At 38.5% G+C, this 14956-nt stretch overlaps 1 long non-coding RNA gene across 4 annotated transcripts in view; it reads left to right on the top strand.

The window, feature by feature from the left end:
* The first annotated feature begins 10547 nt into the window (after nucleotides 1–10547).
* LOC306841557 overlaps nucleotides 10548–14956 on the top strand; it is a 182914-nt gene continuing 178505 nt past the window's right edge. For all 4 annotated transcript variants that reach the window (XR_013781548.1, XR_013781549.1, XR_013781550.1 and 1 more), the window contains exons 1-2: nucleotides 10548–10671; nucleotides 11596–11679. This is a non-coding gene — a long non-coding RNA (uncharacterized lncRNA). The remainder of the gene's footprint in view (nucleotides 10672–11595; nucleotides 11680–14956) is intronic.

Genomic DNA, 14956 nt, shown 5'->3' with positions numbered 1-14956 from the left:
CTTTTTTTGTATTGGTGAGCCATTAATTTTACTGCATGTACTTAAGTTTCCCAAACATCAATAAAAATCCACTTTCCGTTCTGTTACATTTGCAGAATCAGACAGTTACAAGTAAGTTCTCTCTCAGATGCAGAAAAGCTGGTTCATGCCTTTGTCTCCTCCAGACTGGATTACTGTAACGCACTGCTCATCGGGATCCCGAGCAAGAGCCTGCAGAGGCTTCAGTACTCTGCAGCTAGGATCCTGATGAGAGTGCGGAAACATGAGCACATCACCCCCATCCTCTACTCACTCCACTGGCTTCCCGTCTCCTCCAGGATTGAGTACAAGGTTTCCCTCCTCACACATCAATGTGTCCATGGACACCCCCCCCCCCCCCCCCCCGTACCTCAAAGAACTTCTCAACCCACAAAATACAACACGCTCCCTCCGCTCCACTCACTCAAACCTCCATGGGACCATGGGAAATAGGGCCATCTGTGGAATGCCCTCCCTGACACCTTGAGGGCTCCACAATCCACTGACTGTTTTAAAAAATGGCCTCAAGACATTTCTTTTTAACAAAGCTTTTGGTCCTTCTTCGATGCTTTTGTTTTTAAACCTTTTTAAATAATATCGTTCTCTGTTTTAAACCTGTACTGTAGCACTTTGAGATCTGTTGATGAAAAGGGCATTGTAAATAAAATGTATTGTTATTATTAAGTTACAACAACGACAAAAAGTCAGACCCCGTATCACCTTTTGCTCCCATGTGAACTCCCTTAGCATAAAATTGGGAATGAATAAAAGTTAACAAAATATAGCATATCTCGACTGCTTTATATGACTTGCAGATTTTAGGTTATACGTCACAACTTCATGTTGCTCAGGACTTATAAAGTGTGCTGTACAAGGATTATGAAGTCTAAAGTTTCAACAACAGCAGCCATAGGAAGAGTTTTGGTTAGATTATGAAAGATTTGAAAAGACAAAATCTGAACCTTGGTTCAGTCACTGGACCAGCCACAAGGCTAAACAGACAGGAAAGAAAACCGAAAGCGGACCAATCTTGTCCCAAGTCCAATGGCACCAGAATGTGAGTGAGCGTGAAAGTTGCCAGCTTCATTTATTTTGTACCCGTGATGTTCATTGTGTGATCATCAGCTAAATGGACATGAAACTAGGAGCGCTTTCTTCTGTACCAAAGCACTTGGATTGAGACAGAGCGACTTAAAAAGAGTCCAACAAGTTGGAACCGAATTGTCCGCCAGTTCTATCTGCAGTTTTGTTTCCCTTTATTTCTGGTTCAAATGCCTTTGGGATCTCATTCTGATTCACCAGGAGGACATGACCGTTGTCTGATTTTGATCCTGAGATATGAATGTCTGTTGTCTCCTTTTATAGTAGAAACACACAACGAATAGGTGTACAGACTGCTGCATCTCCAAGTTTGTTCACACAATTTAATCTGGTGAATTTGGTGTATGGAAAGTTGTCTCTACTAACACTTCAAATTAAGTTCTGTGGGCTTCTGCTGCTTGACTAGAACTAGAATAAAAGATTGCTTTGGTAAACCCCTCTATTTCAGCCTTTCTCTGAACAGGCTGTTTCTGTGTCTGTAGCTTTAAACGTAAATTACCTGTGTCTGACCTGGCCCTCTCTGGAAAGGGCTTGGGTGTTTCGGCCTTTGTCGCCAAAAGGCAAGGTTTTTGATTATCAACCCTATTGTTTATGGTGAGAAGGCAGACTCAGATGGCAGAGCAAACACTTCAATGTGGGAGTGTAACCCATCTGGGGGAGGGGTTACTGCCCTTTGTGATGTCATGAAGGGAAAATCTCCCAGCGGCTTGTTTGAACGCACATTTTGTGAAAAGTGGAGCAGACAACATACTTAGGGTAGAGACTCTTAAGGCGTTTGTAGACAGACTAAGAACATATATTAATGCTAGAAAAACATGGCAGTGCATTTTACATAATATGACCTTTGAACTTTGGATAGAACTTTGAAAGGAGAGTTTAAGGAGACGGCTGCGGCTCAGTGGTAGCATCAGTCATCTCTCAAACAGGTCTAGCCTACTTTCAGAACCCTAAAATTACATCGCTGCTGTGTCAGCTGTGTGTGAATGGGATTATTTAATACTGATGGAAACTTTACATAGCAGCCTCTCACATTAGACTTCTGCCAACAGGGACGAGGTTCATTAATGGTAGGGGGTCTAAATCTAAAGGATATCTGAGGTCATTTGTCCAATCAGCCGTTTGGTTTTTTTGGCATTGTTGCCTGTACATTTTTACAATATACTGTTGGTCTTTGTGTCCCTCATCTCACTCACATCCATCACGATGATATCCATGGTAATTTTCTTTTATATGTATGTATTTATGTCATTGTGCTGTTTTTATGAATGTATTGCCTGTACGGATCTCTGCTGTAAACCAAATTGCCCTTCTGAGACAATAAAGATTTTGTTTCCCTGTTTTCTTACTTTCAGAACTTATCATTCAAGTTGGTTTCAGTTTAAGCAACTCAAACTTTTTGATTTTAGTTCTGGGAAACTTGAGGTCCTAGTTGAAAGTGAGCAAAGATGCTTTGTGATTTGTTGTAGGAGAATATTTTAAACATTTGGACAGGTGCTGTTTTCTAGTTGTGAAGAGTTTCCTTCCAAAGCTCTGTCTAAAGTTACAAGAAGATCTGCAATATTGTTGCAATACAAGTATCTTTATTTCTGTTCGACCTCTTTTGACATTTCTTATAAAATCCACTCATTACAGATTTCTTAAAGACCATTGTTTTATAAATACAGTTCATGGAAGGCTGTAGGTTCAGAAAATAAGTATTAAAAATGCCATCTGCTGTTTTTACATAAATAGCTGTCCTTGACTTTTCTTGTTTCCATTGGTTATGAAGTAAGCAGAAAATGGTCCCATCCCACTCATAAGAAATCAATGTGTTTTGTTGCACTTTCTGATGAACCCGTTTTTAAAGCATACAGAATCAGAAATACTTAAATAATCTCAGGGAAATGTAGTTGTTACCCTCGCTCTAAAACACAGTACATAGAAGGAAGTATAGAAATAAAAAAGAATTAAAGTGTCCCATGAGATGAAATAACCAACCTGAAATGGAAATGTCACTGCGGTATCTTTTCACAGCAGACAGGTCTGTTCCATCCACCTTTTTGGACAAAGGGTGTTTTAACGCTCAATATTCTGTAAAATCCTTTAGATAGCTCGTCTTATGTGTCAAAGTTTAAAATGTGCTGACAGTAAACTGTCTCTGTAAATTTATAATGCAGACAGAATATATAAATATCAGTTAGAATTCTACATCAAATGTGTGTCTGAGGAGGCCTTTCGCTCCTTAAAGGCATTAAATCCTTTTATTGTGATCACCTTTTGACTTCAAAATTGATTTTTGATTGTTGAAAGAAATCTTGAGGACTTCGTGCTTTGTCATTGAAGTTTTCTCGATGACTTCTATCCCTAGGCACCCACCACTTTTGTGTGTGCGTGTGTGTTTGTGTTAGTGATTCTGTCTTTGTTTGAATATAAAACAGAAGCTCAAAGCGATCAGACCACTTGATTTTTCAGGGGCTGTGTAGGAGTTGATGCATTGTTAGACTCGAAGGTAATGAATCATCTTTTTTAAAATCAGTGCACCTAGTAGACAAGGACAAGGAATGGGAATTTCAGAAAAGTAAAGACACTTGAATGACAACTATACAGCTCGATCAAAGTGACAGATGGCATGATGTAAAATTGTTGTTGGATAAAATATTTAAAAAAACTCAAGGTCATCGTATATAGCAGGGTTTCTTAACCATGGGGCCGCGGCCCTTCGAAGGGCCGCGAGCGCCACCTGCAGGGCCACGAGGGGATAATATGTTTGCATCTGTGGGCCGTAAGGGCCGTGATCGTTGGCCTGCAATATACTCTCCGACCACCAGAGGCAGTATCATCAGTTAGAAGTAGGCCTACATCACGAGAAGGAGAAGAATATTTAGCTTAACGTCTACGGAGAAGTCTCAACTCTGCTAGGTGACTACCCTGAGGCCCCCGCTATGACAGAAATGCATCGAAACGACCGCACTCCGGATTCGAAGTTCAGACTACGTCTACACGGCAGGTCTTGCCTGAGTGAAAACGATGTAGTTGTCACGCCCGGCCAGTAGTGGGTAGTGGAACTTTACAGCACAACACTCAGCAGTATAACCACTTCCTCCACTACATCCTCCTCAACGGCTAGTTCTCCCAAGTCTTACCTAAATGCTGCATATGGTCGCCCTGTGCTTGGGTAAAGGTTGAACTATTTGCCGCAAGTATTTGTTGCTCTTTCGGTGGCGACATACACAATGTATCATATCAAGGTTCTGTTTTAAAAGACGATACAACGCCAATAGCTGCCGAAGCACACAGCCGCCGCCATTGTTGTTTGTTCTCGACTACTGCGCATGTCCAAATGTTTCGTCTTACTGTCACAGCGTCTCCGTGTAAACGGGGCCTGAATCTGAATGGAAACGTAATGGAGAGGTTCTTAAAACGAAAAAATAATGACGGCAACGGGGGGCAGCGCTACACAAAACAGAATGCTCTTTTTAATTTCACCAAATCTACCGAACTTCATTGAGCACCTCATTTTATTGCTTTTGTTGCTAAGTTTATATTGTGTTACATATTTGACAAACATGCACTAAAACATGATTTTATATGAGCAAAATTAATTAAATGATCTTAACTTGTGCAAGGTTTTATGCATAATTAGCCAATGTATAGGTTATATATTGATTAAAAAACATACAAATGAAGAACAGGATTCATTATTACAACATAGTGACACAAATAGCTATTAAATAAAAATGACCACAAAAGTTCAATCAGAACCATTCACTCGATTGGGCCCCAGACTACCTTGCCCTGAAAATGTTGGGCCCTAAGGTCAAAAAGGTTAAGAAACCCTGGTATGTAGCGTAATATCTGAAAAAGAAAACGTAGTCCTCTGAGTGAATGGTGTCACTACTGACCTTTTGCCGCCCCCATGCATGCATCCGACATGCATGTTTGCACTAAAATACAGGAATCTAATAGGAAGATTAACTCTTTCATTACGCTGTACTAAAGAACTTCATAATGGCTGTTGAGGGAGTTCACAGGTTTATCATCTTGCAAAGCTATTCAATGAGAACAAGTTATGGTATTTTACATGTGAAATGAAAATGTGGACTTACTTGTTGATTGAAAAGAGAGAGCTGTTCATCCTCTATATCATGAAGTTTCAGAAAAACTAAAAACTCCAAGTATTTGTACAGTTAATAATCAAAATCGGAGGGCTCATGCTCATAGAACAATAAACTTTGTTGCTACGTTTCATGCAAACCCATCAAGCAATCGTAGAAACATTCTACAATAAGCTGAGTTTTCCAACTTATGGTAAAAATTCAAGCATATTTAAAATCAGAGGGTTCATCCCCTCTATACCAGGAAGGATTGTAAGTCGCTCAAAGCTTTAATTGGTTAAAGAATAGTAACAGACCAATTTTCATTAATTATTTGCACAATGTTCGTGTTAGTTTTCAATCATTCAAATTAAAATCGGGTAGCTTTAGTCTATGGAGTTACAGAATCGCACAATTTTGTTTGGCAGGTCGATTAAAGATGGAAAGATTCATAATTATTTCATGTTCATGTCATTGTAGTTTAGACATTCAACATTTTTTCTCTACTCTTCAAGACTTTAACTAAAGCATGGTGCTAAAAGGAAATGTTAAAGAATCAACAAACACATCAGTGTTCATCCTCTGGGGAACCTGAGAAGCCATGACAAATTGCTTCGCCATCTGGACGGTACTCTTCAAAACAATGTTCTCTCTAACAACAGGTTGGACAGATGAATTGTTGCCCTAATGCTGGCAGGGTGAAAACTGCAATCACACTTGGCCATGAAACATTGAATGTGGAAAAACAGCTTAATTATGTTTCCTTTTACACAAATACTTGAATGTTAATGTGTTACCCCAGCAGCCTGGGATGAAATTCATAAATAAAACATGAATAAATAAATCATCATTTAAAATGGAAAAAAAAAAAAAATCCAGACTGTAAACCTCGTAAAAGTAATGTCCTTGCAGTTCACAGTCAACATGATGGAGGTTAAAAAATATTTGATTGTTTCATTTAAACTAGGTCATGACAACTTACACTGTAGAACAGTTTTTTTTTAAGCTTACCCTTGATATCCCATGCCCTCTATCCCCCCTTTTCTTACAAATCCATTTCTGCCCAGGACCCACTTCAATCCTTTAGCCCAAATGTCCATCAGTCTTTCCATTCATCCCCCCTTCTAAGGCCCAGACTAAGAACACTTGAGCATCATATGTCCAAGCTACAAAGGCTCTCTCAACTACAAAGTGGAGAAGAGAATATAAAAGGTCCACAGATAAACCACAGGGCCTTTCATCACATTTATTTAAACCACATATACACCCTTGGGGTAACAAATACAGCAATGCAGACATAGTAAAACCAAAATATTTCTTTTGTCTTTCCCAGAAGGAGTAATCAGCTAAAACTCCATACTCATTAAAACAACAGAGGCATGGACTCCCTCTGTTACCTCCTTAAGATAAGTCCAATCATTGCACTAATAATTCTAATATTCCACCAGATGAGGCAAACTATTTCATTGTTGTATCAAAAAAGCAATTGCAATGTCACATTAACTCAATGTTACAATGACATTGCAGTGTTAAAAGAGAGGCTTTTGATGAATTTCTCAAAGAGCTAATGGGTTGTTTTCCCCAGTGAATCATACCTCCTTTCTAATCCTATTAATGTTTGGTTTGATGTCAGTTTGCTTCTATGGTGAGTCTTTCGAAGTCAAAGTGAGAAGCTCAGCTTTAATAACAATACTGTATGTCCAACTACACGCACCATGTCTTTGAAATTGAGATACCAGGAGGGCTGTAGCGTTGAAATGCCTCCAAGAAGAAACTGATAGAAGTCGATTCTTAAAAGGAGAACACCCAAGGATAGATTTTATGCCACGCCAAATGCATGATCTTGGGTTGTATCATCAGTGTCTACAAACACAGACAGCTGTCTGGAGTTCAGGACTTCTAGAATGTAACAGATGATGCCATCAGGTGACACTGTGTTTGGATTGGTTTCCATTGACTCAGATTTAATGATAAACCCATGAACTCTCATGGAAGTTGTTGTAAAGAACAATTATGACTTTCTGAGCTCTGAATAAAAAAACAAAAACAAATCAATGTCAAACCATCCTATAACTCTTTTTTTCCCATTATTCTGTCTATGTCTCTGGGGCAACTTTGGGATTTGTCTTCATATCATTGTTCCATTTGCTTCCATGCTGCTCAGCTTAAAGAGACCCTGTGGAGCTTCATCATAATCAAACACAGTTTTGTTTTGTTTATCACCAACTGGATTGTATACACCCTTAAGGCGTTAAAAAAAGCATGTTGAATGCCTTTCCTGCTTTGTAAAACTTTGTTAAGCCCCTGTTTGTAATGCTTTGAAATAATGACCCATGATCTCCTGTTTTACAAGAGACACATGAAGGAAAAAACTGGTTTGGATGAACTTTGAAACAAAAAAATCCATTCATTCAAAGTTAGAAAGAACTTGCCTGTAAGCATAGTGATAATTAAAAAAAAAAATCAATGATTTTTTGAAACAAAGTAGTCTTTCTAAAGAAACAATGATTGTCTCAACAGATACGAGAAGTCATCCTTTGAAAAGTTATGTCAACTTGTTGGAAGTTAGCGTTCCAGCTTCATCCCGAACAAATTTGGCTTACCCTTTTTACTTGGCTTGTATTTAATAAAATGGTGTAATTAATGATTTAAATTACACAAGAATAACCAGAACAGTGAGCTATTGTACCTCACTAGTGCTAGCCCAGCAGGTAAATGGTTAGCTTGCCAGCAACGCTTGTTCAACAAATAGCCCAAAATATGTTGTCACTACAGCATGGCAGTAAGGGTTTTGAACTATTTGTGTTTGTTAGCAAATTTCACTAAGTCCATGCCTGCCAATTCACACCATATTTTTCAACTAGCAAACAAGCTAGGTCACACATTTGTAAGTGTTGATAAACCAAGCTCAAGATAATGATTGTGTACAGTAGTAGTTAAAACAACCATACTTAGTTTATTACGGAATAAAAAGGTTGTGTGTATTGTGTTCATCTGCCTTTTTATTAAACGTTTTACCACACTCAACTTTACAACATTTTTGTTGTACTTACTTTGTATTTGGTTTAAAGCATGGTTGGGTCCATCTAACATTTGACAAGAGTCCCTGGACTAAAAGGTATACCAACAAGAAAAATGGAAAAAAAAAACAAATGGAACACAGATTTAACTGTTGACTATTTGAGGTATCTTGTTATTTACCGAGAGTTAATGTACACTAGATATTGTCAGTAAGATAAAATCGCTATACTGGCCCAGTTGGAAATGTGCAAGGCTTGAAACAGTCTTCAAAAAAAAAGACAAAAAATACAAGCTGGAGGGATGTACCATTCACAGGTACAGCAGCCATTAAGGAGGGAGTCCTATAAAATTGCAGTCTAATGATGATCTAAGTGCACAGGTTTTCTGGGGCCAACCTGAAAAATTGCGTGTCGTTCTGTCAGATGCTGAAAAATTGATGCACTTTAGGTGCTTTGTGTTTTCTTTGCTCTGTCTCACGTCGTGAGGGCAATGCACCCCCGTGCCCGACACCCTCCGCTGCCAATAGCTTCCTGTCCCCTCTATTACACATCATCCTCCTCTCCTGCGTTCTTCAGAAATGGTTGTGCATAATTTCCTACCTCCTCTCTGAAAAGTTTTGACTAAATGGCAGGTTCTTTAGTCACAAGCTATTAACAGTGGTGCATATTGAAGTTGTTTTGCAATTGAGGAGGAAAGTATTCTCTCTCTGCAATATATTCCTCAGAAAGTGCAAAGACATTAGAAGAGAAAGCAAGAGAGAGGGGGGGGAAGAAAAGAGACACAAACAAAAGGTCCTTGGAAGTCAGGGAAAGCAGAAATGTACAGTAAATCTCACTTGACATGATTCATGGCTTGGTATTTCTATATAAAGTACATCTGAACATTGGCAAGAAAAACAAAGGACTGTTGAAACTCATAAGAAACAGGAGAAAGAGACATTGTGCTGATTTAAGTTCCTTTTCTTTTTTTTTACTGTTTTCAAAAATACAACAGCGTGGTCCCAAGGGAAATTCAGTTTACCAGGGCGAGGAGGAGAGAGGAAAAAAGAAGTAACAGCATATCCAACAATGGACCACATGCAAACTATTTCAGCACACTTCTCCTCCAATTTTGTGAAAAGTTTCAAAGAGAACACAAACTAATCTTTTGCCCCTGAAAGTTTATGCCATTACTTGCCCTGCAATAAATTCTTATTTTGGTGTTTTAGTGTTTAAAGTGGAAACAAGAAACAGAAACCCGAGACGGGGACTCTGACTTGAGTCACACTAAAGTTGAACACACATGTGACTTAAAACTTGACTCGTACTTTCTCCCTTAACATTTTCAACTCGACTCATACTCAAGGTCTCTGACTCATTCCCAATCTTCTTTAATAGTGTCACTGGCACATTTTCATTGAAAGCTGAACGCCATTCCCTCTCATCTTGCAGCCCCCACCATATCATGTGCTCAAGCGTCCACACTCCACACATGGCACTGCGAGCACATCACCTTGAGCTGCCCCAGACGGATCATCTTAAAGCATACCTGATTCAGGCCATTGCCAAGGTTGCCATTTTCAGTAGAGGCACCGTCTCAAATCCAGATTTATTTTTTTTTAAGAATCCCTGTATATAACGTTAAAAGCAGCGTGAGCAACTTTAACACACTCTCTTGCTCTCTTCCTCTGTCCAGCTCGGCCACTCGCTTAAAACGCACCGTCCAACACAGCAGGAGGAGAACTGTTGCAGCTGTTTGCTACAGCTAACAGGAAGTCGCGTTTCCACAGCCTTTGAATTTTTTGCACATCGATGTGTCTAAGCATGCACAAGTCACCTGGAAAACACACTAAAGAGCCGATAATACCAGAAATTAACAGACCGACACACTGTGGACTCCACTGACTTCATGTCTGTTTTACAGGCAGACAGACACACAGGCTGCAGCATGTGATGCAGAGAAATGAAGTAGACAGTAGCTGATCAGAATTGAATAGAGCAGCCACTCTGCACTGCAACAACTGTATCTGAAAATGCAAGACCACAAAGTTTTTTCTTCTCTGTTTTCTTCCCAATTAATGATCGACTGTTGTTTAGTGTGTTTGTTAGTCCAGTTTTATTTTCTCACGTGCAGCCTTGTGTTTCTGTTTCCTGAGTATTTTTCTATCAATAATCCTGCATTCAGTTTTCAGCGTTGCCTCTTTTATTTTGTAGCATTTCCCTTCTGTCAATCTTGCCTAGTCTCACTTCCTCCCTTTGTGTTTTTCCCTCCCTTTTTGATTGCCTTCATTGATTTCACCTGTGTCTTGTCTGGCACACCTCTGCTTGATTGCCCCCTGTATTTAGACTGTTTGTTTCTTCTCCTGTGCAGGTCATTGTCAGTCTGACTCCTGATATTGATAGTTTAGTTTCCTCATGGCTGGTGTTTCCTCCTTGTGGATTGTTTTTGGTTGATGGAGTTTTTAAGGTTTATATACAAAGTAAGTTTTTTGTCTTTTTTGTCTCTTTAAAGTCTTTTTATTTCAATAAATATTTTAGTTTCCTTCCTGCCTTTGGGTCCTCTATGTTCAAAATACATAATAAGGGAGTGCCCATAAAAACACGTTGTGACATTGTGACTTTTGTAAGCGCCCTTCCCCCTAGCTTAGTTGTGAAAATTATTTGAGGTGCTGTTAATACTGATGGATGTATTTTGAATACATAAAGGAATTATCTGCCCTGTTGTACTTCAAATTCTCCCACATTGGAATATACGTAAATACCAGTTAAACATCATAGTCTGGTACAGATATGACAGAATATAGAAAGCTGAAGAGGTTAGGTTGAAGGTCATCTGTTTTTCTATTTGAGCTTGGGGGGGGGGGGCATCAGAGGGAAGAGCAAAGTTTTGGGGGGAAGTGTAGTTATACATGATTCATGGCATTGCTTGGAGAGAAGCCTGCCGATGTGTGAAATTTGACATTAAGCATCTTTTATGTTATTCCTGTATTTGGTATGGAAAACCCAAGGGCAAAGAATATGTGATGTGTAATTTTGTTCTATAGAGAGACGCCGGGGTGAATGAGAAAGTGTTCAAAACAGTGTTTGAGCTTATCTGAACGGGCAACAATGTGATCGTGGAATACTAATCAGCCACTGGTTTAGACTCGTTGAGCTATGTGGCTTAACAAAGGGAGATTTTTTTGCCCTCACTTAACGCACTCTGAAGTAACTCCATGCATTAGAAATGATCCTGTTGGTCATAATAAAGTAAATTGAAGCATAGCATTATTTTTTTTTTTGGACCTTTTCTCATGTGTTTAAGGGACAACCAAATCATAACTGGTATGTGTGATTTTACATGTTTTGTTAAGACGTCTAATGGAGGTTTACATAGTTAAAACTCTGTCTTACTCTATTTTCAGGCTTATTTTGACACTAAAGACTTCAAAGCTGTGGTTCCCAAAGTGAGGGTCGGGATTCCTTGGGGGGTCGCAAGACACTAAAAGGTGGGTCATGAGATTCCTTCCTAAAACCTTTTTTTTTTTTTTAACCCAGTATTATGAAAATATATACAAAAATGTGTGTTTTAACACCAGTGTTTGGATACAGTAGTATACAGTAATATTATGAGAGGCTGTGTGCAAAGTTAATGTTTAAACCACCTCCAGGGACAATGGGGGTCCACGCTCTCTCACCCTTTTATATTGGGGGTCACAGGCTAGAAGGTTTGGGAACAACTGCAAATAGACATGTTTTTTTTCCAACCCAGAAGTAGCTTCTCCATGGGTTGGAACAAATTTGCCTTTGGGATTTTTGTATTGTATTTTGGATCATCGCAGAAAATAAGCACTGTGTCAAACACGTTTCTGATGCGTAGCCGTTTTGTTCGCCTGGATAATCTTTACAGATTAACACAATTTATATGAAGTTTGAAGCTTTAATGCAGTCGATAGAAGTAAAACGCTAACGTTATGCTACAAGTGAACTACAAACGAGAAGTCAAGTACAACCTGAGAGGTCAAAAGTGTTTTGATAAACCGTTCTCTAGAACGACCTTGAAAAGCATGTGTGCCACGAGATGTGGTGTAGAACTATGGAACAATCTAGATGAAAACATCAGACTTTGCAAAAACCTGGCACACTTTAAAAAGGTTTACCAAGAGTTTATATTCCTGAAAATGAACAAAACGACAGAGTAAAACATGAATCAAGAGTCTAGACGCTGCTAGAATCTATGGTAAAAGTTTGGTATCTCTCTTCTACTTTAACAATTTGTACGTTCAAAAACGATAAAATAGGAGGTATTATGGACCTATCAAAGGTCTAAGAAAATACTTGGTAAATGTTTTTGTATTTCTGTTTTCATTTTCTATAGTTTGAACGATCATAAACGATAAAGCAAGTGTTATTAAGGACCTATCAAAGGCTTAATTGATGGTAAATGATTTTGTATTCCTCTCTTCTTTATAATTTGAATGATCATAAATGATAAAATAGGTGGTATCATGGACCTATCAAAGGTCTAAGAAAACGCTTTGCAAATGTTTTGTATTCCAAACAAGTTTTAAGTAAATTGTCACAAACTGCACTTTCATGTTTGATAAATCAGGGGTAGGGGTCACATAAGTTCTGGGAACTTCACCCTACTCCTTTTGAGAGCATTTTCTCTCCGTTTCTTTTATTCCCTGTGAGTACATCTGTTGTCTGTTATTTTGTCTGCTGCTCAAATGAACCAATAATCTAAACTAAAACAAAACAAAACTTTTAGAGTTAGGGATCCATGGCACTAAAATGCTAATTCACTTCTGGGTTTTAGGACTCATTCCTGTGGCACTCTTTAAGCAGGAAATGTTTTGGTGTGTGCAGGTGTTAAGTAGTCTTCACAATCACTGCATCCTTCAGCATCATCGTGTCTTTACGTTTTTACAAATGTTAATTTTGGATAAATCCCTCTGCTGAACTAGACCTTTAAATCTCTCCTTCAATCACAGACTGTGTAGAGAAAGTGAGTCACACATTAACTTGCTGTTGTAAGTCATTCGCTGACTCACTCAATCAGACTTTACATTTCACAGCTATTGCCATTTCCCAGACACAGCCTCATGAAATGTTTAAGCGAAAAAGGGACATGACTGATTCATGAGTTTTCTAACAAAAGCCCTGACAGAGTGATGCATTTCTTTGCTTTCCAAATGAGTGTTTTGAAAAGAAAAAAATAGTAACTTATTCATTTGGAAGTCTACTCTTTTATTTATAACACTTTAATCAAGATAGGTACTGAAATAAAATACATTGAACTTAAAAAAAATCATTTGGAAGCAGCATTTTATTAATTTTTTTATGGTTACCTATTGGGCCTTTTGCCAGGAGAGAGTAGGGGGATGAACTGTTGCAAAGGGCTGCCTCAAGGACAATGGCCTCTGCATAACCAATAGGCTATTAGACCTCCATTAATTTTTATTTGATATGTTTATTTTGAGGCTTTTGAATAGATACAATAGGTAAAAAGTGACAAAATCTGGGGGTAATTTGGGGGATGACATGCAGTAAAGTACTGAGGTCAGGTTTGAACCGAGGACTATAGCCTCTGGAAATGCAACATGAATGCTAGGCTATTCTATGCCCCTATTTATATGACCTCTAAAAACATAATGTTGTAAATTCTGGTCTCAAACTTTAATCAAATTGAAATTTAACAAACGTTTAATGAAGAAACCACTATTTCTCCATATTTGTACTTGTCCCGAGTAACAGATCTTATCGTATAGGAGCTAAATGGCAAAGTATAACTGATTTAAATTCAGTCAGGCAAAATACCTAACGGCCAAATGTTTGACGTATAGCTACAAGTTACATATACACTGTATGTAACTTTTTACGTGTAAATCATTTTTATCAGCAACTAATAAGCAAGTGTTTAACGGATGTAAAAAAGTAGATGTTCACTGTCTATCTGTGTTGTTCGTATAAAAAAGGAATTTGGTCCGATTTTCTGCTAAAGCCTGAGGAAGTATCATTTTTACTTGCGTTCTCAACATCCTCCTCTTCACTCCACTTTGAAAAATCAACAGTGAGCGCAAGCCACAGGTTGTCCGACAGCCATGCTGCAAGCACAGTATTTTTGAAAGTTACATATAGCGCCTTAAACAAAATCATTTGGAGGCAGTGTTGTTTTTTTCTGATCTTTATGTATTGCCTTTTTTCCACAGTACTACATGATTGATTCTGAAATAAAAAGTTATTACTTATTAAAGCTTCTGTCAGGAAAAGTGGCTTGTGTCAACTTTGGCGCCCCCTGTGGACAAAGTAGTATGTTTTAACCCGTACATGTGTAGGTCATGTTTTCTGACAGAATCCTACTACCTTTAAGCAGTCAAACTTTTGACAAACTATAAAGAAAGTACATTTCTTTGTCTGTCGTTTAACCAAACAGCAGTGTTTTCCTACATTAAAAAATACTGAATGCAACCAATAAATCTTGTCATTATGGTCTTCTTTGCAATTGTAGGTCATATAGAGGCATTCGTATTCATTTCAGTCTGTTTCACATCTGATTTAAAAACTCATCACAGGAGCTTTAAAGCAACCTTCAAACTCTACTCTGAAACAAACAGCGTGTACACATGCAGTAACATGCAGAACAGAATTTCACTGTACCTTAATAACTTGACATGACATCAACAACTCATTGTTCACTATCCTGAAAAGCACACAGTGTGCCATTGTCAGCATCTCCGATCACCTTGTGCTCAACATCTTGTACAAGCTCACTTCTGTCCCCTC

Source organism: Symphodus melops (genome assembly GCF_947650265.1).
Source record: "Symphodus melops genome assembly, chromosome: 20".
Taxonomy (NCBI): Eukaryota; Metazoa; Chordata; class Actinopteri; order Labriformes; family Labridae; genus Symphodus; species Symphodus melops.
Note: the sequence above shows the minus strand (reverse complement) of the source record. Positions and strands in the feature narration are given on the sequence as shown.